Source organism: Plecotus auritus, assembly GCF_963455305.1.
Source record: "Plecotus auritus genome assembly, chromosome: 7".
Classification (NCBI taxonomy): Eukaryota; Metazoa; Chordata; class Mammalia; order Chiroptera; family Vespertilionidae; genus Plecotus; species Plecotus auritus.
Window position 1 is genome coordinate 90,157,738 of NC_137774.1, and position 27,714 is coordinate 90,185,451.

The window sequence follows — 27,714 nt, forward strand, 5'->3', positions numbered from 1 at the left end:
ATAAGTCGAAAGGTCTCTTTAACTACAGCCCCACATATATCTGGTGGCACAGAAAAATATTATTTTAGTGTGTGTGTGAGTTTGAAGAAAATTGGAATAATATGTATTTCATTCCGCAACTTAGTCTTTTCACTCAAAACTATATTGGAGATAATTTTATAACATTTTTTAGGCCTACCCCACTATTTTTCACTCGTGCATTTTAGTTTGAGTAAACTATATCCTATTTAACCATTCTTCTCTTGGTGGACATTAGGGTCATTTCTATTTTTTGCCATTACAAGGAATATACTTGCACAAGTTTTCTTTTGCACCTGAGTGAGGGTATCTCCTGGGTAGGCAGTGATAAGAACTGCTGGGTCATAGAAAATGCTCATGTTAAAAAACTTAATCGATGTCTTTGTTTTCCAAAAGTTGTGTTTCAATAGTTTGAGTGGATCTATTTTTCCATGTACCCAACCCCTGATACAAACTTTTTCAATGTTTTTCAGTCTGATACCTAAAGCAAATCTCAATTATATTTACTCTGTATTTCTGTAATCTCCAAGAAGGTTGAACATCTAAGTAAACTGGCATTTCATGTTTCCACTACTGAGAATTGTCTATTCATATCCTTGGCCACATTTCTGTTGGATTGTCTCATTAATTTAAGGGATTTATATGTATACTAGAGGCCCGGTGCATGAAATTTGTGCATGGGGGGGGGGTCCCCTCAGCCCAGCCTGCACTGTCTCCAATCCGGGACCCCACAGGGGATGTTCAACTGCCGGTTTAGGTTCAGTCAGACATCCCTCTCACAATCTGGGACCACTGGCTCCTAACAGCTCACCTGCCTGATCGCCCCTAACTGTGCCCCCTGCTGCCCTGGTCACCCTCAACTGCCTCCCCTTGCCAACCTAGTTGCCCCCAACTGCCCACCCCCCACTGGCCAGGTCGCCCCTTACTGCCTCACCCCCTCCGCCAGCCTGGTCACCCCTCACTAACCCCCCTGCCGGCCTGGTTGCCCCACGCAGCTCGCTGCTCGGTTGTTTGGTCGCCCCTCACTAACCCCCCTGCCAGCCTGGTCACCCCACGCAGCCTGTTTGGTTGTCCTTTCGGTTGCAATGATCGCTTAGGCTTTTATATATATAGATTCTGCATAAAAACCCTTATGTGTTGAAATGTTATTGTCTTCACTTGTAGTATCTTTTGACTTACAAAATCTTATTTTTATGTTGTCAGTTTTATTAATTTTACCCATTAGATCTTCTGTTTTCTTGTGTCTTGTTTAGAAAGACTATTATCCAAGATATAAAGACATTCTATAATAGTTGTAAAACACTTAATCTAATGCTTTTATTGTTTACTGGAGGCCCGATGCATGAAAATTCATGCACTGGGGAGGGTAGGGGGGGGCCCTCAGCCTGGCCTGCCCACTCTCACAGTCTGGGAGCCCTCAGGGGCAGGAGGCGACCCTGTGATCAGGGAAGGCAATGCCCCCATCACACCTCTGCTGCTGCCACTGCTGGCAGCACAAGCCTCGGTTGGCCTTGGGCAGCTGCCATCTGAGGCTTGCCTGCGCCTCAGGCCGGCCCTGGGCGGCTGGGGGGCTGAGGGGACTTGGGGACCCTGGAGACAGGCACGCGGAGTGGCTGGACCCACCTAGGTGCAGCCCTGGCAGGGCTGAGGGGACTGGGTGCCACCATCTTTGAGGGCATGACAATTTGCATATTCCCTCCTTATTGGCTGTGGGTGCCGCCATCTTTGTGAGAGCATGGTGGTCAATTAGCATATTCCCTCTTTATTAGATAGGATATTTATATTTGGAGTTGACATTTTTTTAATTTTAAAAAATGTTTTTATTTTATTCAGAGAGGAAGCGAGAGGGAAACAGAAACATCGATGAGAGAGAATCACTAATGGCTGCCTCCTGCACACCCCCTACTGGGGATTGAGCCTGCAACCTGGGAATGCGTCCTGACTGGAAATCAAACCAAACCATGACCTTCTGGTTCATAGGTCGATGCTCAACCACTGAGCCACGCTGGTAAGGCTAGAGTTGATTTTTATGAATGGAATGAGACAGGATTGTATATCACTATTTTTTTCAAACAGGTACTGATTGTCTGAAAATAATTTGACTATTAACAGACTTTATCTGAAGGTTTGAAATGCCACTATGTTATAACATACAATAAATTTCCATATACATGGATCAATTTTTGGAAACTATTTCTTTCTACTGATTCTTGAATCAATATGACAAGGTTTCAACTGCTATAGCTTTATAACACGCTCTGATTTTTATTCAGTCAAGTAGCTCTTTGTTCTCTTACAACATAGTCTTTGCTATTCATAACATTTACTTTCATGTAAGTTTTAAAATCATCTTGTCAAGTTGGATTAAAAAAATCCCACTGGGGTTTTTATTGGAATTGCATTAAATTCATGAACTAATTGAAAGGAATTAACTAGGAGAAAAATGATATTTTACAATCTTGAGTTTTCTTATATCACATAAATGCGGTATACTCTAATATTACCTAACTGGTTTCAATCATCGTCTTGAAGGGTTTCAAATCTCTGCTTATAAATTCTTCTTTTCAGTTTTCTGAGAACAGGATCTTCCAACTTTTTAGGGCAGTAGTCTCCAAATTATTTTGATTACATATCTCTATGAGTAAAATTCATGAGCATGAAAAAATATATATACAATTATTTACACCAAGCATGTCAAACTCAAAGGCTAACACAGGCCAAATGAACAAGGTTTAAGTTTATGTGGGCCGCAAAAAAAACAAAGCTTCAATTTTCATAGACATGTAGGTTTATTTTGATAGAGACATGCTGAATACAAAGGGCTAAAATGAGTAATTGTTAACATAAAATAATTGAACATTTTAATAAAAATTAATATTTTCTTGAACATTAACTTACCAGACACTGAATAACTACACAAATAAGCATAATGCAAATAAACCTATTTTTCTTGTTCTCTGAAAGCAAAATATTTCTTATTGTGCACACCAAACAAGTCAGTACAAGACTAATGATATGGCAATCGGCTGCTAAAATATTCGCTGCTAGTATTAGTGGAGAAATGGTGTGCCTGCATGTAAGGCAAATAAGGGAAATGAACGCAACACGTTTATAGTAATCAGTCATTAGCCAATGTTATAGTTCGTTATTAGTAATTACGCATAGCAGGATATTGTAAAAATTAAGTTACAAAATTTTGATTAAAATGTTTCTTACATACCGTTATATTGGCTGGGCCACAAAAATATTCATTGTGGGCCACACATTAACGATTACTCAAATTAATGCAAACCCATGGGCCGTAAGTTTGACATGCTTGACTTACACCATTATACTAATACTAGAGGCCCAGTGCATGAAATTCATGCATGGGTAGGGTCCCTAGGCCTGGCCGGTGATCAGGGCCCATCTGCAGAGTGACCAGTGGGTAATCAGGGGGCCCCCCACTGGCACTCGCCTTGGCTGGACTGGGGCCTGTGGGCTGGAGGAATCTCCTGTGTTGAGCATCTGCCCCGTGGTGGTCAGTGTGTATCATAGCAACCGGTCATTCTGCCATTTGGTCTATTTGCATATTAGGCTTTTATTAAATAGGATATAGTTTATAAAATATACAGAGTAATTATTTAAATGAGATAAAGATGAAATAAACAATGATTTTTAAATTAATGTCTTATTTTGCTTGTTAAAACATTTGCTCTCATTAAAAATCGCTGTGGTTGGCCCGGCCAGTGTGGTTCAGTGGTTGAGCATCGACCCATGAATCAGGAGGTCACAGTTCAATTCCTAGTCAGGGCACATGTAGGGGGCATGCAGGAGGCAGCTGACTGATGATTCTCTCTCATCATTCATGTTTCTCTCTCCCTCTTCTTTTCTCTCTGAAATCAGTAAAAATATTTTTAGCCCTGGCTGGTTTGGCTCAGTGGATAGAGCTTCAGCCTGGGGACTGAAGGGTCCCGGGTTCGATTCCGGTCAAGGGCACATGCCCAGGTTGCGGGCTCAATCCCCAGTAGGGGGCGTGCAGGAGGCAGCCAATCAATGGTCCTCTCTCATCATTGATGTTTCTATCTCTCTCTCCCTCTCCCTTCCTCTCTGAAATCAATAAAAAAGTATATATATATATTTTTAAAAAATTTTATTGTGGTAAAATATACATAACAAAATTTACCATTAGAACAATTTTCAAATGAAGAAAGTTTACAGGCAGTCGTTGGGTTACATTGGATTTAAGGCACATCGTTTTATGGTTACATCACCATCTCCCATCCTATATAATAAAGAGGGAATATGCAAATTCACTGTCACTCCGCCACAAAGATGGCGGTGCCCACAGCGGAGGCGGGGGTTTCTGTAACACAAGGATGGCTGCACCCACAGTGGAGGCAGGGTTTCCGTAACACAAGATGGCTGCACCCACAGCGGAGGCTGAGTTCCCATAACAAGCCTTAATGAGCAATCAGCAGGGACCTGAGGCTGCGCCCCCTCCACCCCCATGGGGCTTGACAGGGGACCTCAGGCGTGCCCCCCACCCCCCACCCCCGTCTTGGCGCCAGGCCGGGGACCTCAGGCCACGCACCCCGCCCAGCAGGGCTTGACGGAGGGAACCTCAGGCCACGCCCCCCCCACCCAGCGGGGCTTGACGGGGGACCTCAAGGTGCACCCCCGGTCCCGGTGCTGGGCCGGGGACCTCAGGCTGCTCCCCCCCGGCCCCAGCACCAGGCCGGGGGACCTCAGGCCCCGCCGCCTGGCGGGGCTTGACAGGGGACCTCAAGGCACGCCCCCCCGCCCTAGCCCGGGCCAGGGGACCTGAGGCTGCAGCCCCCACCCGGTGGGTCTTGACAAGGGTGGGACCGGCCGGGTCTGGATCTAGCCCAGCCATGGGCAAACTACAGCCCGAGGGCCGGATCCGGCCCATTCGGCTGTTCTATCCGGCCTGTGGAGCCAAAAGAGCAGAGGGTTCTCTTGCTCTCCCCTCCCCTCCTACACCAGCAGCAGTGTTAACATGGCAACGTCAGGAAACACGGCCGCAGCTCCTTCTTCTGAGTGGGCGGATTTATATCCGCCCATTCAGTAGAAGGAACAAACTCTCAATCTTCCAGAGGCTCCTTGTAATGCCCACGGACGCGTCCCCCGACATCACCCTGGGAATGTGTAGACACGTTATCGTGGTGATGTAGGAAGACACGCCCCTGGAGAGCACAGTATCAGAGCATTAACTAAAAAGGAGACCAACAACACTGTTCCCACTGAAGTTGATGTTTTAAAGGCCAAAAACCTTTCAACCCAGTCTACATTGCCATCTACATCTACGTCCCGGGCATAATTTGGAAGTTGCACTAAAGAAAATGTTTAATTTACTGTTTACACATTTTGTTCTTTTCTATTTGTTTTAGTTTTAAATTGTTTTATTATATTTAAGTTTAATTTGAAAGGCTTTTGTACCTTTCCTTTGTTAGGCAATTTTACTTTGCCTTTGCCATCTTCAATATAAGGTATGTTATTGTGCTATGATTCCTCCATTTTTTGAAGTTTCAAATTATAATAATTAGTGTTTACATTCTTCTTGTTAAAATGTTTGAAATGAATAAAACTATTGAAATAAAATAAAAAAAGACCGTACCCTTTTATGTATGATGTTTACTTTGAATTTATATTAGTTCACACAAACACTCCATCCATGCTTTTGTTCCGGCCCTCCGGTCCAGTTTAAGAACCCATTGTGGCCCTCGAGTCAAAAAGTTTGCCCACCCCTGGGCTAGCCCAATGGGGGTTAGGGGGCGGCTGGGTCTGGGTCTCGCGCGATTTTGAGGCGCAAGTGGGTGGGCGGGGACTTGACTCTGAGTCCCGTGGTATGCCCCAGACTCTGACAGGAGGAAGATTTTCATATACATTTTACTAATTTTCTTTCATCTCTGACACTTCTATTATAAAAAGCAAATAGCAATATTAAAATATTTCTTCTAATTAATCCCCTTTTAATGTGCATGAATTTTGTGCACCAGGCCACTAGTTTATTTAAAAAAAAAAAGTTCTGTCATTTTGACATATGTACATATGTGCTTTCTGTTTTTTATTATTTATTTACCACAAGGTCAGGAATTGTTATCTTTTAAATTTTTTTTACTGTTTCACTTCATTACTGTTGTGTATGTGCTCCATGTGAATGATGTAGGTGCTTATGTAGGTGGGTTCCGACTTACGGCGAAAATCGAGTTACACCACACCATAGGAACCCATCTCCAACGTAACCTGAGGCCCCACTGTATTGAGAATTTTACATTTATGGTCATGAGAGATACTGGTCTGCGCTTTACTTAATGCTGCCTTCATAGAATGAGTTAGAAAGTATTTCCTACCCTTCACCTTTTGGGAAGATTTCTTTTTACCTAAAATGTTTGTTAAAAATCACCAGTGAAGCCATCTGGACCTGTAATTTTCTATGTGGAAAGGTTTTAAATAAAATTTCAATTTCTTTAATAGATATAGGGCTATTCAAGTTATCTATTGCTCTTGAGTGAGCTTTGGTAATTTGTGTCTATCATGGAATTTGTCCATTTCACTTACATGGGCAAATTTAGTGCTTAAAACTTGCTCATAATTTTCCCTTATCATGTATTTTGCTTGTTTGTTTTTTAGTTTCTTCAGGCAAGTGGATAACTCTAATCCTTGTTACTTCATCTTGGCCAGAAGCGTAAGTCAGGACCTGTACCCTTACTCTGAGATAAGAGTTATTGGACAACTTTCAGCAAAGTTGTGACATGAGTTACTAGTTACAAAATTCTTCTGGATGTTGTGTTAAGAGTAATCTGAAAGAGGGTTAAGGGCAGAATCAGGGAGACAAATTAGTAGTTAACTGCAAGAGACTATATTGGCTTGGACCAGTGTGGTGGTAGTGGTGGTCAGAAAGTGGTAGATTCTTAGCCAAGTTTGAGCTGACTGGGTTGTCTAAAAGATTAGTGTGGGGTATGGGAAAAATCAAGGATGCTTCTAAGGTTTTTGTCCTGAGCAACTGGAAGAATGGAGTTTTGCTGAGAAAGGGAAGAAAGATTGCAGGAGGAACTGATGAGAGGGTGAGGCATGTTCTCCTTTTTTTAAAAAAATATATTTGTATTGATTTCAGAGAGGAAGGGAGAGGGAGAGAGAGATGGAAATACCAATGATAAGAAAGAATCATGGATCAGCTACTTCCTGCACCCCACACTGGGGATCAAGCCCGCAACCCGAGCAAGTGCCCTTGACTGAAATCGAACCTGGGACCTTTCAGTCCTCAGGCCAATGCTCTATCCACTGAGCCAAACCGGCTAGGGTGAGACATGATCTCCTTGAGATGCCTATTCATCGTCCAAGTGAAGATTTCTAAGTAGGCAGTTGGTTACATTGATTAGAGTCGAGGGGGATGGTCAGTACTGGAGATACATACTGAGAGTCATAACCATTTCAATGGTATTTAAGGCCCCAAGACTGGAGACTGGATGAGGTCATCAAAGGAGAGGAGGCGGGAAAGAGATCAAAGACTTAACCCCCGAGTTAGTGCTCCATATAAGGGGGTGGGGGGGTATAGCTCAGTGGTAGAGCATTTGACTGCATATAAGGAGGTAGGGGGAGACCTGCAACAGACTGAGAACAGATGGAAAAGTAGGCAGGAAACAGTCAAGTGTGTTTTTTTAGAAGCCTAGAAGTATTTCAGAGGGTGCAGTGATTGGTTATGTCAAATGTGATAAATCAAGTAATTCATGGACTGAAAAATGACTATAGGATTTAGCAATGAGGTCACCTGTGACTTTGGAAAAAATTTAAATGGAGTCGTGTGGATTAATTGCAATGGGTTCAAGAAAGAATGAGAGAAATGTCGTATTTAATTCACCTACTCACTAAAATGTACAGGTAAACTCAAAACCAATACTCACAGTGCTTTCCCTGGCCTTTTGCAGACATGTGCAGTGGCCAAAATTGGAGTTGCATGCAGCACACGTTCTGAGTAAGACAGAACAAAGCAACCATCTTATTTCAACTATTGCACTGGTCTGTTTCATGCTGTATTTTTTATATTTTTGTGCTTTTTGTTGGTTTTGCTGTTTAAATGACCCTCGCGTGTAGTGCTGAGGTGTTGTCTAGTGTTCCTAAGCACAAGAAGGCTACAACGTGCCTTATGTAGGAAACACTTGCTAGGTAAGCTTCTGTAGGCATGAGTTACAATCCTGTTGGTCATGAGTTCAACTAATGAATCAAACAATATATAGTAAATAAGTTATCTTTAAACAGATACACACATAAAGCAAGATTATGTATTCATGGAGATCACAAAAATGTAATGACCAGAGTCTGGCAAAAACCTAACCTTGTATTTCCCCTGGGAGCAGTGGTTCCGACTTGCTAAGTCAGCGTCTGCTATGACCTAAAAGAACATAACTCTACTGAATAAGGAGAATCAACTCTAACAGAAATATTTTCAAACATCTCTTTTTAAAATGATATAAAAAAGGCAGGTACTTACTCCACTAATTCTTAAATTATCTTTACCCTGAAAATCCCAGTTTTTTAAAAAAGCTATCTGCTAGGACATATTTTTGATAGGCACTTGAAAAATGTGAGCATATTTGGGACACTTATCTTTTTGCAAAAGGAAATATATATTAGAACACATTAACTTCAAGACAGCAGTTATTGCCCTAACCGGTTTGGCTCAGTGGAAAGAGCATCGGCCTGCGGATTGAAAGGTTCCAGGTTCGATTCCGGTCAAGGGCATGTACCTTGGTTGCGGGCACATCCCCAGTGGGGGGTGTGCAGGAGGCAGCTGATTGATGTTTCTCTCTCATCGATGTTTCTGACTCTCTATCCCTCTCTCTTCCTCTCTGTAAAAAATCAATAAAATATTTTAAAAAAAAAAAAGACAGCAGTAATCTCTGGTCAAGGAAAGGCAGAGGAATGAGACTGTTGCCTTCACTTGTGTCTAATATTTCTCTAAAATAGAAATAAAGCATATTATCTTCAACTTGAGCAATGGGTAAATGATTTATTAATCTATTCTTTTTGGAATATCTAAAATGTAACTATAACTTAATCAGATTAAATAACACTATTGTAATATTTGACTATTTGCTAAAGTGCCACCATCAGCTGATGGGCAGCTCCTGATTAAGTTGGCTATGTCACTGACCACATGGAAAGGTCAGGACACGCTGTTACAGTTTATAACAAACACCTGGATGGCTTTTTAAGGCAGATTCACGGGTTAGTGGAGTTGTGACCTCACCACTCCAAAACTACACATTGCAATCATGCTCAAGTATTAAATTACAGCAAGAAAGTACCGTTCACGCTTGGGGGCGGTTTCTAGGGATGAGACCAGACGTGCCAGCCACTCACTCAAAAGGCTGGGGATGGTGAGCATGCCTGGCCTTGAGCTGAACAGGACCGAGAGCCTCCAACCAGGGTGGGGAACGTCTGGCCAGCAGGCCATATAAGGCCCACAGAATCATTTGGTCTGGTCCTGCCAAGGCATTAGGGGTGAGTTAATTAAATGTTTGACCAAATATAGCAGGCTAAGTTGATAATTTTGTATGTCAAGGGAATGATGTTATAAATATCCAAATGGCCCTTGGCAGAAAACAGGTTCCCCACCCTTGCCGGAACTAACTGAGTGTGCAGGAGAACTGGATTCGGCAGCACCGGAAACGGCAACTCCCACTTGGGGCTCTGCAGACAGAGTTGAGGCTGCCTTCCAGGAAGCCAAAAAAAAAAAAAAAAAAAAGGAGAAAGAGAAAAAGGAGGGATAGTGGGGAACAGGCCCTCGACCGCCGCCCACACGCCGCGCCCCCACCTCTTCGCCTTCCCGGCTGCTGCCCTCGGCCTTTGGCCGCTCCCTGGTGGCCTAGCCCTCGGACGCCGCCGCCCGCCGGCCACTGCCCGCTGCCGGGGACCTCAGGTGCGTACCCCGCCTCCGCCGCCATTAAGAGCGGGTGCTTTCCTTGGAACTTTCTGCTTCCCCGGGCTTGCCGAAGGAGAGGCTTATGGAGGCCGCCCGCCCAGATGCCTGGAGGGAAGCGCCCCTTCTCCGCCGGCCCAGCGGGCCCCGAACCGCGCTGCTGGCGGGCAGGGCCCAGGGGGTGGGGGTGGGGCGAGGAAGCTCGGCCGCGGGGGTTACGGTCGCACGCACCGAACGCGCATCCTTCTCCCTTCCGATTGGCCAGGCGGAGCGGTGGGGGAGGATGCTGCAAGCCCTGGGCTCTCGGAGGCCGCGGTGCGTGAGACCACGCCCCGTTTGACGTACGCGGGGCTCTCGCGCTGTGGACAGACGTGCCTGATTGGTTAGGTTGGGAGGCGGGCTTCCTCTGTTGCCTGGTAACTGCCCGGTTCCACGGAGTCGGGCGCCTCCGCCTCTCACCTTGTGAGTGGCCCGCGGCGTGGGTTTGTTGGGGGTGTGGTCAGTTCGGCAGTCTCCAGCGGCCTGTTGGCAGAAAAACCCAGAGGCCCTAAGAAGAGTCTATGGCCCACTTAAAGTTTAGAGATAAAGGGGGGAAAAGACCCGCAAGGCTGTATTTTCCGCCCTTCAAACCCAAGCTTTGCTGTTTACTGAGATACCCCAATAAAATTCACCCTTTAAAAGTGCATAATTCATTGGTTTTTCGTTTATTCACGGAGTTTTGCAGCCATCACCACTAATTCCAGAACATTTTCATCACCCAAAAAGGAACCCCGATTCCATTAGACATACTGCTCAGAATCCAGTATATTTCCCATTTCCCACCCCAACCCCTGGCAACCGCTAATGGACTTTCTGTCTCTATTGCTCTGTCTACTCTGGACATTTTCTGTAGATGGACTAAGGAGCCATTTGGGTCTGGTTTCTTTCATTCTCTTTTATGACTGGATAATTTTTGTATGGGCATACCACATTTCTGTCAATTTATGGCAATTTGGGTTGTTTCCATTTTTTTGGCTATTGTGGGTAATGCTATGAGCATTCCTGTACACATTGTTGTGTGCATAGGTTTTCAACTCTTGGGTATATACTAAGGAATGAAATTTCTGGGCCAAGCTTTGTGTTTTAATTTCATGCTGGTAATTTGAAGTAAACAGATGTCTAGATACAAGATTGGATATTGCTCAGAGCTGCAACTGAAGAATTCAACAGCCTTTTCTCCCTCTTTCCTTCCACTTGGAGAGGAAGGCTTGATCAGTGTGACTGGCCACCTGGTCGTTATTGGACCCAGGCCTTGGTGCCAGCTGCAGCAGGTGTTCATCTGCAGTGGCGATTTGGAGTGGGTCACTGTTCTTCATGCCTGCCTGTTGTTTAGCCCCTGGTGTTTGCTGCCCACAGCTCCGAGTTTTTGCCCACACCTTCAGCCTGGACCGTTTCTTTCCTTATTCTCAGGCCACAGAACTTGCTCACGTGCCCCCCACCCCCTTCCCCACCCCAGTTGTTGATTCTGTGTTCCCACATGCCCTGGACCATTTCAAGGATGTCTGGCTTTTCATTTTGCCTTTATTACCTACTATTCTGCCATGTCCATACAGGTCTGCCTCACTTGAGAGCGCAGGCGGATTTTATTAATCTTTGCTTCCTCCCTGCCCTTCTTGACACTGTGTATGTTTTCACATAGCAGGTGCTCAATACATTTTTGGTTGTTGTTTTTAAATGTTTTATTAATTTATTTGGTGAAGCTAAAGTTCTTGACTATTTGTTAATCATTTAAATTTTATTGAAAATACATGTTATTTCTGTTTCTCTTCCATACTCCTTGAATGCCAGAATAGAATACTTTATTGTCTTGAAATTTGTTGTTATTAGTTTTAAAATTTTGTTCAGTATTTATTTTTTTTTGGCCTCTTGCTCAACGGGAGCACCCCAATTGGGGTCTTTATTGGAATGGTCCTAGGAGCAGATTCATGAGACTCTCCTTAAGAGCCCCTCTTAAATTACCTGGAACAAAGAAAGATCCAAAGTACTCAAAACCAACGTACCATTCCACAAACCTTTAAATTAAGTTGAAACTTTGGTTTAAAATGTAAAGTTTATTTTAAACAATAGATTATTATTATTTCTAAATGTGGCAAATAGAGCTTAGTGACATGAAATCATGGAACTAAACGTATGGGGAAAAGCAGAGGAGCAAGTAGAGGTGGGTGCGGGGTACATGAGGGAATGACACAAGGTTGCAGGGGGTCAGACACCTCCATTGTCCAGGAATGTGAAAGGAGCCTGGGGCAGTCACAGTGAATGGGCCCTGACCTTCTGAAGATGGTGGTATGAAAAGCCGCATGACAACTGAAAAAAAGAGATGAGTAGATGAAGATGAGGGGAGACTAAGAGTCATGCCCATCAACTGAAGTTTACTATATTCTCTCCAGGACTGGGAGAGTGAAAAGGGGAGAGGAGAACAATCTTCTGTGTGGGGTAGGACAAAGAAACTCTTTTGGAGTTATTGGACCTGACTGTGAACCCAGTTTTGCCTCTGATTGGCTATATGACCTGCAAAGGTAATTTCATTTTACTGTGTTCACTTATCAATTTTTAAAAAAAGGAATTATAAAATAAATAGCAACAGCATACTTAGAGATGGATGAGTGTTGAATAAGTGAATATTGCCTTCAAATTATTGAATGACTATTTGACACGAAGCAAAGAAGTTAATGAATCATCTATTTCAATTCTACCAAACTGTAATAGACATTTTTACCTCCTATTGAAAGGACGTGACCAACGTCTCACAGGTAGTGCAGATAACTACAGTCTCAAGTCCATCTTTTTATACCATGCCACACTCCATCCTCTGAAAGATTCTCTTTCTTGCTGAATACTGCTCAGAATCCAGTATATTTTTTCACATTGGAAGCTGACACTATATCTCCACCAAATAGCAATACATACCAAGAGTGATCATGCCCTAGTTTTTTTTTTTAATAAATCTTTATTGTTCAGATTATTACAGGTGTTCCTCTTTTTTTTCCCCCATAGCTCCCCTCCACTTGATTCCCCACCCCACCCCACCCCATGCCCTTACCCCCCGCCACTGTCTTCATCCATAGGTGTAAGATTTTTGTCCAATCTCTTCCCGCACCCCTCACACTTCCTTCCCCCTGAGAATTGTCAGTCTACTCCCTTTCTATGTCCCTGATTCTATTATATTCACCAGTCCATTCTGTTCTTCAGATCTTTTATTCACTTGATTTTTAGATTCACTTGTTGGTAGGTATGTATTTGATGTCATTTTGTTGTTCATAATTTTTATCTTTACCTTTTTCTTCTTCTTCCTCTTCTTAAAGAACACCCTTCAGCATTTCATGTAGTCCTGGTTTGGTGGTGATGAACTCTTTTAGCTTTTTCTTGTCTGTGAAGCTCTTTATCTGACCTTCAACTCTGAATGATAGCTTTGCTGGGTAGAGCAATCTTGGTTGTAGGTTCTTGCTGTTCATCACTTTGAATATTTCTTGCCACTCCCTTCTGGCCTGCATAGTTTCTGTTGAGAAATCAGCTGACAGTCGTATGGGTACTCCCTTGTAGGTAACTAACCGTTTTTCTCTTGCTGCTTTCAAGATTCTCTCTTTGTCTTTTGCCCTTGGCATTTTAATTATGATGTGTCTTGGTGTGGTCCTCTTTGGATTCCTCTTGTATGGGGTTCTCTGCACTTCCTGGACTTGTAAGTCTATTTCTTTCACCAGGTAGGGAAAGTTTTCTGTCATTATTTCTTCTAATAGGTTTTCAATATTTTGCTCTCTCTCTTCTTCTGGCACCCCAAAAATTCGGATGTTGGTACGCTTAAAGTTGTCCCAGAGGCTCCTTACACTATCTTCATATTTTTGGATTCTTTTTCTTTTTGTTTTTCTGGTTGGGTGTTTTTTGTTTCCTCATATTTCAGATCTTTGGTTTGATTCTTGGGGTCCTTTGATCTACAGTTGAATTTCTGTATATTCTTTATTTCAGACAGTGTATGCTTAATTTCTGACTGGTCCTTTTCCATTTTTTTGGCATTCTCATTAAGGCCCTTGAAGGTCTCACTAAGCTCCTCGGAGGTCTCATCAAGTTTCTCAGCGGTTTTTAGAAGATTCTTGAGTAACCTTATAAATGTGGTTCTGAACTTTATGTTGTCCAGTAGTTTGCTTTCCTCCATTTCTTTCATTCGTGACATGTTTCTTTGTCTCCGCATTTTGCTGCTTCCCTGTGTTGATGGAGTGGCTTTGTGTGGTAGGTGACCTATAGGGGCCAGTAGCTCATCCTCCCCAATCACCTGAGGTGGACGCCTTTGGTACACCCCTTTGTGGGCTGAGTGCAAAGTCTTGGTGTAGTTAAGCCTTGATTGCTGTTGGTACACTGGGAGGAATTGACCTCCAGGCCAATTAGCTGTGAGGACCCGCTGTGTCTATAATGGAAGAACTGCTGCGCTGGAGACACGCTTATGGTGCAGGACTTGTTTCAGTGGGGCTTTGGTGCTCACTGAGTCTGCCTCTTGAATGTGTCACTTATGGATGTGAGGAGTTGAAATCTGGTGTCTCACACTGACCACTAGGTACACTGGCTTCTGGATCTCCAATGGGGTGCAGGTCAGCTACTGTCTGAGGCCACCCAGCAGGAGCTACAGCGAGAACTACAGTTTTCTCCTCTTTGCTTGGGTTTTGGAGGTTTTGGAGCTGTCTGACCCGGGCTGCAAGTTTGCTAGGTTAAGCTGCGATAGGGCAGGCCATTCATATGCTAAAGCTGCTGCTTGGAGCTTGGTTGGGTTTGTAGGTTGTGCAGGGCGGGGTCTCAGGGCGTCACTAGGCTAGGGCGTGGCAAACAGCAATGGCTGTCCGTAAGCCGGCTCTGTGTCTCTGACCGCGTCCCCGCACCCCATGCCCCAGTGCAGTAAACAATTATTCCTGCGCGCAGCCCTGCAAGCAAGCCACCCTCACTTTCCGACCCGATGGCAGACAGTCCAGCTTCTCCCCGTAGGAGTTTGGGTCCCCTGCGTCTCCCCAGAAACTGGAGTTCGGAGTAATCGGGAGCTTATCTCCCTTCAGGTTGAAAAGAGCAGCGCTCCCAGTCGCCCGCCGCCAGCCCGATAAGCGTGCCTCCATACCTCAGCTTTTCAGCGCTTGTGCATGTCTCAATGCTTTTCTCTTTCCTTCTAGTTGTAGAACTTCCACTTAGCCAGCTTTCCCGTGGTTTTGGGTTATAGACGTTTTGTCTTTTAGTTGTAGTTTTGAAATTGTTGTGCGAGGCAGCAGTTTAGGTGTTTACCTATGCCGCCTTCTTGGATCCTCTCTTGTTCAGTTTTATTGAGATACTAGTGACCCAGTGCATGAAATTCGTGCACATTGAAAGGGGATTAATTAGAGGAAATAATTTAATATTGCTATTTGCCCTTTCTCTATAATAGAAGTGTCAGAGATGAAAGAAAATCAGTAAAATGTATATAAAAACCTCCTCCTGTCAGAGTCTGGGGCTCACCACGGGACCCAGAGTCAAGTCCCCGCCCACCCACATGCACCTCAAAATCGTGTGAGATCCAGACCCAGGCCCCCCCACCCCCGCATTGGGCTAGATCCAGACCCGGCCAGTCCCACCCTTGTCAAGCCCTGCCGGGCAGGGGACATAGCCTCAGGTCCCCTGGCCTGGCGCCAGGACAGGGGGTGTGGCCTGAGGTCCCCCAGCCCAGACCAGGGCGGGGGGCGTGCCTTGAGGTCCTCCGTCAAGCCCCGCCAGGTGGGGGACATGGCCTGAGATCCCCTGTCAAGCCCCGCTGGGTGGGGGGCATGGCCTGAGGCCCCCCGTCAAGCCCCGCCAGGCAGGGTGCGGGGCGCAGCCTCAGGTCCCCCGTCAAGCCCCGCTGGGCTGGGGCATGCCCTGAGTTCCCCTGACCCAGCATTGGCGGTGCACCTTGAGGTCCCCCATCTAGCCCTGCTGGGTGGGGAGCACGGCCTGAGGTCCCCTGTCAAGCCCAGCCAGGCAGGGGGGTAGGGCCTGAGATCCCCCAGCCTGGCGCTGGGGCGTGGGGAGCAGCCTGAGGTCCCCTAGCCCAGCACCAGGATGAGAAGCGGACTTTGAGGTCCCCTGTCAAGCCCTGCTGGGTGGGGGACAGGGCCTGAGGTCCCTGTCAAGCCCCACTGGGTCAGGGGAGGGCATAGCCTTAGGTCCCTGCTGATTGCTCATTAAGGCTCCTTATAGGAACTTGGCCTCAGCTGTGGGTGTGGCCATCTTTGTGACTGAGTGATGGTCAATTAGCATATTCCCTCTTTATTAGTTAGGATAATTGACATATAACATTGTATTCATTTTAGGTATACACCATAGTGTGTGTGTGTGTGTGTGTGTGTATACACACACATACTAGAGGCCCAGTGCAAGGATTCATGCACTGGTGGGGTCCCTTGGCCTGGCCTGCAGGGATTGGATCGAAACCAGCTCTCCAACATCCCCCGAGGAGTCCCGAATTGCAAGAGGGTGGTTCTCGGGTGATGCACCCCTGAATCAGGCTCCCTCCTCTCTGGTTCCAGGTGCGTCACCTGAGAACCGCAGCTGCCAAGTCACCACAGTTCAGAAACTCCTGCAGTGAGTGTCTGTCCCCTGGTGGTCAGTGCGCATCATAGCTACTGGTTGGACGGTTGCTTAGGCTTTTACATATATAGATGGTGAAATGATCACCGCAATAACTTTAGTCAACATCGATCGCTTTATGTAGTTACAATTTTTTGTTCTTGTGATGAGAACTTTTAAGATCTACTCTCTTAGCAACTTTTCAAATGTACATTACAGTATTGTTAACTATAGTCACCATACTGTAGATTACATCCCCAGGACTTATTTATTTTAAACTGGAAGTTTGTATCTTTTGACCATCTCAATACATTTCTGTTGAATGCTGAATAGTTATACTTGAGTTTGTAGTTTCCTTTTACTGTATGCCTGTGCTGAGTCACAGAGAGGGTGGCACCTCAAAAACTTGTTCATTCAAATCAAGGCCTCAGAGATCTGAAAAATTAACCTTAGGAAAGGAAAGTTAGAAACACTCTAAAAAATAAACCAGGCTTCATTTCAAGAAGTCAGAGGTTTGATAAACAGATTGGATAACATTCCAAGTGATGAAAATTGTAAGTAATGGAAATGAATTCTAGATCAGGGACAGGCAAACTTTTTCTGTAAAGGGCCAGATAATAAATATTTTCAGCTTTGGTGACACGTGGTCTCTGTCACAAGCATACAACCCTGCCTTTGTAGGAAAGCAGCCATAGACAAGATGTAAACAAATGAGTGTGGCTGTGTTCCAATAAAGCTTTATTTACAAAAATAGGTGGCAGTCTAGATTTAACCCACAGACTGCAGATTGTTGACCCCTGTTCTAGATGTTTGCTTTTCATTAGTAAAATATGTTGAAAAGGTGGGAGAGCTCTCAAGGATTGCTGAGAAAACTAAGATTTGAAATTTTCTTTAGTTTACATGTCCAGTGTTTAAAAAGAAAAAATTAAGTGTTATATAAAATCTGTGATCTAAATGAATGTTGCTGATGCTTTAGATTTGACTAGAAGTTAATCATCATATAGACTTTGGGAGATTTGACTCTGTGGGACAAGCTCTCGTTGTCAAGGACTTTTTGTTTCATTAGAATGCAGTGATTTTTTTCTTCGGGGAAATGTTCTTAGGGTAGGAAACCCCATGTTAGCTTATAACCGTGTTTCATTATTTTTTATATTGTATTAATGCATGGTATGGCAATGGAGGAAGCCAAGCTTCCTGCACACCCTGACAGGCCCAGGCCTCTGCTCAAGGCTACAAAGTTTCAATTATGGAAGATAAATAAATCCCAGATACCAGGGCCTCCACTTGGGTCGCCAGGGGGCGTGGCCTGCCTGCAAACCACCACAGGCCCCTTGCCCAGGCTGCACCATGCCCCAAGGGAACCCCCACCCTGATCCAGGACACCCTTCAGGGCAAACCAGCTGGTCCCCACCCGTGCACCAGGCCTCTATCCTATCTAATAAAAGAGTAATATGCAGATTGACTATCACTCCAACACACAAGATGGCTGCCCCCACTGGTCAAAGATGGCTGCCTCATGTGGACACAAGATGGCCAGCAGGGGAGGGCAGTTGGGAGCAATCAGGCCAGCAGGGGAGGGCAGTTGGGAGCAATCAGGCCAGCAGGGGAGGGCAGTTGGGAGGGACCAGGCCTGCAGGGAAGGGCAGTTGGGGGGGACCCAGGCCTGCAGGGGAGGGCAGTTAGGGGTGACCAGGCCTGCAGGGAGGGCAGTTAGGGGCAAACAGGCTGGCAGGGAAGCAGTTAGGCATCAATCAGGCTGGCAGGGGAGTGGTTAGGGGATGATCAGACTGGCAGGCAGAAGCGGTTAGGGGCAATCAGGAAGGCAGGCAGGCGAGCAGTTGGGAGCCAGCAGTCCTGGATTATGAGAGGGATGTCCGACTGTCCGTTTAGGCCCTATCCTACTGGGCAGGGTATGTGCAGGAGGCAACCAATAGGTGTGTTTCTCTCACCTATTTCTCTCTGTCTTTTCCTCTCTCTTCCACTCTCTAAAAAATCAATGGAAAAATATCCTCAGGTGGTGATTAACAAAACAAAAAAACAAGAAAAAGAAAACAAAAGAGATGTGCACATTTACCCACATTAATCTTTTTTGAAAACAGATATTTGCCTTATTATTATTTTAATATATTTTATTGATTTTTGACAGAGAGGAAGGGAGAGGGAGAGAGAGTTAGAAACATCGATGAGAGAGAAATATCGATCAGCTGCCTCCTGCACACCTCCTACTGGGGATGTGCCCGCAACCAAGGTACATGCCCTTGACCGAAATCGAAGCTGGGACCTTTCAGTCCGCAGGCCAACGCTCTATCCACTGAGCCAAACCAGTTAGGGCTATTTGCCTTATTTTAGATAAAAATTGAACACATGTCCAACATATTTAAAGTTTATTTTAAAATCTTTATGAAATGTTTATAACTTCCATGGAGAAATAATTTTAATATTTCAATCAAGTGATGTAGTTGATTTTAAAAAATACAGATAAATTGGAATGAAAACTCTAGTTTTGCCAGTGGATGTATTTTGCATAAAATAAAAATCATTTCAAGTTGTGCCTTTCACATGAAATTATTTCATCTGAATTCTTTTTCTTTGTTGTTTTGTTTGTTAATCCTCACCTGAGGACATTTTTCTACTGGTTTTTAGAGACAGTGGAAGTGGGGAAGGGAGGGGAAAAGAGAGAGACACGCATTGATTGGTTGCCTCAACCAAGCACACACCTCAACCAGTGCCAGGAATCGAACCTGCAACCCATGTACCCTTGACCAGGAATGGAACCCAGGACCATTTGGTGCACAGCTGATGCTCTAATAATTTAACCATACCGGCCAGAGCTAACCTGAATTTGTATGAAACATTCTAGATACTATTTTTCCCAAAAGAAATTATGTAATATTGACCATACAGTTTTTTAAAATATATTTTTATTGATTTCAGAGAGGAAGGGAGAGGGAGAGAGAGATTGAAACATCAATGATGAGAGAGAATCAATGGTTGGCTGTCTCCTGCATGTCCCACACTGGGGATCGAGCCTGCAACCCGGGCATGTACCCCGACTGGGAATTGAATCGTGATTTCCTGGTTCATAGGTCGAAGCTCAACCACTGAGCCACACCGGCTGGGTGACCATACAGTTTTTAAAAACAGAAAAGAACATATAAGTGACATATAGTTAGGTCAGTTTTTTTAAATCATTTTTTAAAAATTTGAAACAATCTTGACCTTACAAAAAAACTGCAAGTATGATACAAAAAAACTTTTTTTCTGAACTACTTGACAGAAATTATCAACCTGAGGCCATATCGCCCCCAGATACTTTACAGTGTGTATTTCCTATAAATAAGAATATTCTCCTACAACAGCAATATTACAGTCAAAATCAAATTAACCTTAATACATTACAATCCTAAAATCTCATTAAGTTTTACCAGTTGTCTCAGTAATGTTCTCTATAGCAAAAGGGAAAACATTTGCAAATCCAATATAATAAAAGGCTAATATTGCAAATCAACCGAATGGCGGAACAACTGGTCGCTGTGACACACACTGACCACCAGGGGCAGATGCTCAACGCAGGATCTACCCCCTGGTGGTCAGTGCGCTGCTCTGCCAGAAGCCGGGCTCACAGATGGCAAGCGCAGTGGGGGTGGCAGGAGCCTCTCCCGCCTCTGCAGCAGCACTAAGGAGTCCGACTGAGGGCAGTCGGACATCCTCCATGGGCTCCTGGACTGCAAGAAGGCACAGGCCAGGCTGAGGGACCCTCCCCACCCCAAGTGCACAAATTTCATGCACCGGGCCTCTAGTAATTCTATAAATTGAATAATAAAAATAAGCAAACAATCCAGTTTTTAAATGGACAAAAAATTTGAGCAGGCATCTCACCAAAGATGATATATGGATGGCAGATAAGCACATGTGAAGATGCCCAGTATCATTAGTCATTATGAAAATGCAAATTTAGCCCTGGCAATTTTGTCTAGTGGTTAGAGCGCTGGCCCATGGACCGAAGGATCTCAGGATTGATTCCCAGTCAAGGGCACATACCTCAGTTGCAGGTTCCCTAGCCCAGTCAATGTGTTTCTCTCACATGGATGTTTCCCTCTCTCTCCTCCTCCTCCCTCTCTCCACTCTCTTTAGAAATCAATGGAAAAAATATCCTCAGGTGAGAATTTAAAGAAAATGCAAATTTAAACCACAAAGCAATTTCACTACCAACATATTAGAATGGCTAAAGGTGTTTTGTTTTGTTTTGTTTCTAACCTGACAATATTGTGCATTGACAAAGATGTGAGCACCTGGAGTTCTCATGTATTAGTGGTAGGAACACTAAGGGTACAGTCACTTTGGAAAACAGGTTGGTACTTCCTTATAAAGCTAAAAATATACTTAAGCTATGACTCAGCAATCCCACTTTTATGTATTTATACAAGGGAAATGAAAACTTAGGTTTAGTCTGACCAGCGTGGCTCAGCCATTGAGCATCAACCTATGAACCAGGAGGTCACGGTTCGATTCCAGTTAGGGCACATGCCCAGGTTGTGGGCTCGTGGGACATGCAGGAGGCAGCCGATCAATGAGTCTCTCTCATCGTTGATGTTTCTATCTCTCTATCCCTTTCCCTTACTCTCTGAAGTCAATAAAAATATTTTATTTTAAAGAACACTTAGGTTGACACAAAAGCCTACATGTGAATGGTTGTAGTGGCTTTATTCATAATCATAAAAAAAAAAACCTGTGAATAACCCAAAAGTTCTTTAACAGGCAAAAAGATAAATTGTATATTCCTACAACAGTGTACTTAGTGAAAAGAAAAAAAACTGATAACAGCGTGGGATTCCATTTATATGACATTCTGGAATACCAAAAAACTACAGGGACAGAAATAGATCCGTTATGGCCAGAGGCTGGGGTGCAGGGTATGAATTGACTATGAAGGGGCCTGGAGGAGTTTTGGGGGTGATGCAACTGTCTTTGCTATACCTTGATTTTAGCGGTGGCTACAGATGTTATATTTATTAAAACATATAAAACTATGCACTAAAAAGGTGAAGTTACTATAGGTAAATTATACCTTAATTAAAAAAAATTTTTGTGACATGAGCAGTTATTTCACCTCTAATAATCAAAGAAATGAAATGTAATTCTAATGAGAGTCTAGTTTACATCAATTGGAATAATTTTTATAGTAAAACCTTGTTCCTTTACTCAAAAGGAAAGAGTAAATGGTCTTTTTGACCGTTTTTCTTCTTGCTAAATAAAATATGCAGACATAAACAGTGATTGATAGAGCTCAGACATGAGTGTCCCAAGCTTTTTGGTCAGCTTCATGCAGAGACCTCTGAGCTTGGAGGTTGTTTTAAGGACATACAACGTCATGACCTCATGATGTTTTTTTCATTTCACAAACCACCCACACGGGAACATTTTATAATGCGTCCTCCAGGCACCGGGGCGTGAACCGGCTTCTTCTCTTTCTGAGTGCTTGCATGGGAATAATTGGAGCATTAAATTGGATTATCAGAAAAGCACTGGCACCCAGTAGTATGTGTCCTCTGAGTGTTAATTTCTTTTTTCTCCATCCTGTAGAGGGCTGCCTGGGAAGGCACATGGGCATTTCTTTAAATTGTTGTCAGCTGAGCCCGAGGAGACTGGCAGAGCCGCGTCTCGGTTACGCCCTCCCCAAGAAGGTGGGGGGCGTTATCAGTACTGACTTTTTACCTTTGTCCAGGTGCCGGGGAGCGGGCTTTGATATGTAAATCCAGGCAAGCACCAGGAATGCTAGGGCCTACTCAAGAATGCAAATAAGCTCCTTTGATCCTAAGTTTTGGTGATACTTCCTGGTATTTGGGGTATAAAATAAATGTGCTGCGTGGGCTCCAGGGTCCCTGCCTCTCCATCAGAGAGGATGGCGTCCCACCTGACTCCCAGCTTTGTTTCTATCTTTCTATCTGGTCTCTTTCTTTTATTTCTTAATCCCCAGCTCCTCCACTCAGAATTGGACCCGTTCCTTTTCCGTGCTGGAGGCAGAAAAGAAAGAACTCCTCTACATTTGGCGCCCCGGAACAGGGACTGAGTACAGAGGCAAGAAGCGAGGGGGTCACTCCTAGAAGTGTGCACACCACAGATTAAAGGAATAAGGTAAGAAGAGGAGTGGATTGTTGTGAATTGAAATGAATTAGCTAGGTGTAAAATATGGGTAATGCTCAAATGTTAAAACTATGCTCAAAGCTCAAAGATGCTCTATTAAGCGTAGTCAGATTCTTGATTTCTTTCTTAAGCTTTGTTGATGAATCGTGGGAAAAGGTCAGAAAGCAGTTGCGTGACCAATACTCAACAGAAGGTCCAGAGAAAATTCCTATTCCTACTTTAATTCTTGATTCAGCACAGGAGAGTTTAAGAATGTCTAAGCCAGGGGTGGGCAAACTTTTTGACTCGAGGGCCACAATGGGTTCTTAAACTGGACCGGAGGGCCGGAACAAAAGCATGGATGGAGTGTTTGTGTGAACTAATATAAATTCAAAGTAAACATCATTACATAAAAGGGTACGGTCTTTTTTTTTTATTTCAATAGTTTTATTCATTTCAAACATTTTAACAAGAAGAATGTAAACACTAATTATTATAATTTGAAACTTCAAAAAATGGAGGAATCATATAGCACAATAACATACCTTATATTGAAGATGGCAAAGGCAAAATAAAATTGCCTAACAAAGGAAAGGTACAAAAGCCTTTCAAATTAAACTTAAATATAATAAAATAATTTAAAACTAAAACAAATAGAAAAGAACAAAATGTGTAAACAGTAAATTAAACATTTTCTTTAGTGCAACTTCCAAATTATGCCCGGGACGTAGATGTAGATGGCAATGTAGACTGGGTTGAAAGGTTTTTGGCCTTTAAAACATCAACTTCAGTGGGAACAGTGTTGTTGGTCTCCTTTTTAGCTAATGCTCTGATACTGTGCTCTCCAGGGGCGTGTCTCCCTACATCACCAGGATAACATGTCTACGAATTCCCAGGGTGATGTCGGGGGTTGCATCCACGGGCATTACAAGGAGCCTCTGGAAGATTGAGAGGTTGTTCCTTCTGCTGAATGGGCAGATATAAATCTGCCCACTCAGAAGAAGGAGCTGCGGCCGTGTTTCCCGACGTTGCCATGTTAACACTGCTGCTGGTGAAGGAGGGGAGGGGAGAGCAAGAGAACCCTCCACTCTTTCGGCTCCGCGGGCCGGATCAGGCCCGTGGGCCGTAGTTTGCCCATGGCTGGAAGCCGATGTGGCCATGGCCTTTCATTTTGTTGGAGGCTCAAACTACTTGTATTAGTAGAAAGGATTAAAGGAATTTCTCAGCAACTGCCAATAATTCTTTATCTTAAAAAATCTTTTTCTTTCCTTAAAAATAAAAATAAATAAAAATTGAAAAAATAAATAAAATAAAAACAGTAGACGCCAGACCATCACTGAATTTTTCCCCCAAAGAAAGAAGGAGGTGGGGCAAGGGAGACACGTGGCAATCCGATATGGTCGCCACTCCCCGAGAAAGCCATTTTAAAAGGCCTTATCTTCGCCATTTTTTTTTCCCAGCTGGTGACTTAAAGCTTCTACAAATTCATAAATGCATCGGGGATTTCTATGCACATGTAAAGGGAAAGGCCAGTTTAAAGACACACTGCGCCCAACTGTCCAGTGTTTGGACATTTTAGATAGAGTTTTTGAGCTGAGTTTAACCTTTTACTGTGTACAGAATAAAAACCTGAGACTGTTTTTAGCCTAAGAAAGATGGCGGATATGAACCAAGAAAAAATACAGGCTAGCTTCCCAAGGCAATATAAAGTAGCTCTTTTAAAATTTCCCGCCCAGAGGCATGTAACCAGCAGGAAGTAGATAGCAAGTTTACATGTGAATAGCTACCGGTTTGCTTCTTGACTTCCCCAGCAGGAAATTTGTGACCATTTTGAAAGTTAGCTGCTGGGCCAGGCCTATTGGTTGGAAACTTAAAAGAACTTGGAAGTTTACTAAATCAAATGATAAAAACTTAGATATAAATGTATTGAAATGATATAATACTGAAATGTTTATCTGAGTATGCCTAGTATGAAGTCTAGAGGATAGAAGCTAATCTATTAATTGAATATGCCTTATATTTCATTTGAAATGTATTCTTAAAAAATGTAAAAGTATTATTGATTTGAGAAATGCTAAGTATTTAATTTGCTACCTAAAATTTGAAGCTCTGAAAGTTTAAGGTCTCTTTTCTCGCCATGAAAAGGTTTTAAAGCTACACCCTTTGTTAATGGAGGAAGAGGTAGACGCCCTTCCCCCAAAAGAACAGGTAGACCAGTTCCCGCCAGCATCCATCTTTAAAGAATGTTAATTTACATTTAAATGGCTACACGTTTGCTAGCCGCCCTTCCCTGAAAAGGTCAAGTGGCTAGGCCAAAAAACCTGTTTCGCTAGCCTAAAAGTTTTTCCTGCAGTGGCAAACTCTTAAATAAAAAGTGGCTCCTTTGAAATCAGCCTTCCGCCAGTAGCCATTCTTTAAAGGCCATTTTACATTTGAATACCTACAAGTTTGCTTCTCAATTGCCCCGGGGAAAAAACATGGTCCGTTTAAAGTTAATTATTGGATTTTGAAATATATTCTTAAAAGTATAAAGGGTTATAAATAAAGAACTACTAAATATTTGACTTGCCAGCTCTAAAAATTCAAGGTTCAAATTAAATTGGGAGAAATTATATAAATGTGGTAATTAAATGCCTAAAATATAAAAACGTGTTTTTGAGAAAATAAAATACTGTTTTCTCTGATAATTTTAGGAATTCAAAAAATGTTACTTATTGATCTGATTTTAAAAAGAGGATTAATTCTGTGATTCAGTATAGATTTGATATTCTTTAAGATAATTTAAGTATATAATCTTTAAAACACATATATAAATATATATATTTGATCTTTCCAAGTATATTTCAAGGTTTTGGGAGTAACTTTGGACATTTCATGAGCCCTGAAATGTTTTTCAAAAGTCTGTTCTCGCTTAAAAGAAATATTTTTAAATTTGACCGATCTAATATACTTGAAATCGCATGGAAAGCTTTATGAAATAAAAATTAAGTAATATATTTTACATATATATATATATATATATATATTAAATGTTATGAAGGTTTTCGCCTCTAAGAAAGGCAAAATCAATATATTTCTTAAATATAACCAAAATTTTCAACAGCAGTAGAATTTCAAGAAAGACAAAAGTTCCAAGCAGCCTGCATTTTGAATGGGCCGGGGGTAGAACAGTGTTTATGCTTTTGGATCAGACCAATAAGTATCAGACCTATAAGTTTTACTGAATAAGTTTCTTTGCTTTTTAATTAAAGATACCTACTTAAGTTAACTTATAAATTAGCTTTTATATTATAATCAAGGTCTCCTATAAATTCAGTTACATAAGAAGCCAATGTTTTTATAAGTAATTGAATCCAAGTAAAATTTAAGAACAGATTAGAAGCCATCATTTACTGCCTGACTGGTAGCCGCCTGCATTCTTTTTTTTTTTTTTTTTTTAAATATATTTTATTGATATTTTACAGAGAGGAAGGGAGAGGGATAGAGAGCTAGAAACATCGATGAGAGAGAAACATCAATCAGCTGCCTCCTGCACACCTCCCACTGGGGATGTGCCGGCAACCAAGGTACATGCCCTTGACCGGAATGGAACCCGGGACCCTTCAGTCCGCAGGCCGACCTCTATCAACTGAGCCAAACCGGTTTCGGCAGCCGCCTGCATTCTTAATTAAGCTAGAGGCGGGGCAACATTTGCGGCTTGTGAATCAGACGTAAATTTGCTTTATTTTATTTATTTATTTTTTAAAATATATTTAATTGATTTTTTACAGAGAGTAAGGGAGAGGAATAGAGTTAGAAACATCAATGAGAGAGAAACATCGATCAGCTGCCTCCTGCACACTCCCTACTGGGGACGTGCCCGCAACCAAGGTACATGCCCTTGACCGGAATCGAACCTGGGACCTTTCAGTCCACAGGCTGACGCTCTAGCCACTGAGCCAAACTGGTTAGGGCAAATTTGCTTTATTTTTAAATGAAGATACCTACTTTAATTACTTAAATAAATTAGCTTATTAAATTATAATCAAGGTTTTCAGCTAAATGAAGAGCTAATAATTTTGTAAACAATTCTAATAAAAACCAGAAACAGCTAGTGAGATTTCTGTCTGTATGCAATGTGATTTTGATTGTATTTTAAAAGAAATGATTAGAGAGCCGCCATGTTGGCCACATGGCTTGCTGCTCCCATGGCTTGCTGCTCGCCATCTTGAAATAACAAAGGCCAACCCATTTCCTTTAAATAAGCCAATGTCTTTGTAAGCAATTTAAATAAGTCTTTTAAGAAAGTTACTGAAGGCTTCCCATAATCCCTCTCTATAGGCAAATAAGCCTAAGAGGATACTTTAAAAATATAATTTTAATAAAAAGGAGAAATTTTAAATTTTTGAATTCTCTTACACTAATATTTACATGGTAAACTAACATTGTTATTAAAATATTAAATCTGATCTGTACCAGTGGTCACCATAACCTTAAGAGAAAGTGTTTCATGTGACATGGCCTAGTGTTAGAAGGTTGCATATTGTAAAAAAGAAAAACAAAGATTCTTAAATAAAACTGTATAACAGGGGTCCTCAAATTACGGCCCACGGGCCACATGCAGCCCGCCGGGTGCCACTGCCTGTCCTGCTTAGCAGCCAACTCGTCCCGGGCCCGCAGTATGCATAGGAATTTGTTCATAGTTTTTTTTAAAACTATAGTCCGGCCCTCCAAAGGTCTGAGGGACAGTGAACTGGCCCCCTGTTTAAAAAGTTTGAGGACCCCTGCTCTATAATCTGAAAATTATTCCGGAAATAAAGAGATTTCCTTCAAATGTCATAAGGATTGTAATTGAAAGCCTATATATTTGGCCTCTTAAACTAAAGTAAATAATTTGTGTTTTTTTCTCTCTGATAAGTTTTATGTAAAATTAAAGATTAATAGCAGAAACTTAATGTCATTTATTGTCCATAATCTAGGATAAGTGAAGTTAAAAAATAAGCTTTATTTCAGATTAATTTAAATTGGCTAATTGAAATAAGTGAATATTCATAAAAACTTAATTGTACTGCACAAAAAAAAAC

At 42.8% G+C, this 27,714-nt stretch overlaps 1 protein-coding gene across 4 annotated transcripts in view; it reads left to right on the forward strand.

Moving 5' to 3' along the window:
• Positions 1–27,714, forward strand: part of LOC308252953 (general transcription factor II-I repeat domain-containing protein 2) — a 583,288-nt gene that overhangs the window by 504,317 nt on the left and 51,257 nt on the right. Inside the window, exons 1-2 of one of the 4 annotated variants that reach the window (XM_080677904.1) lie at positions 9,359–9,522; positions 22,506–22,663. The gene's annotated coding sequence lies outside the window, so the exon portion shown is untranslated. Of the gene's footprint in view, positions 1–9,358; positions 9,941–22,062; positions 22,213–22,505; positions 22,664–27,714 lie in introns of those variants that run through there. The other 3 variants (XM_080677902.1, XM_080677903.1, XM_080677905.1) reach the window with 3 other exon arrangements.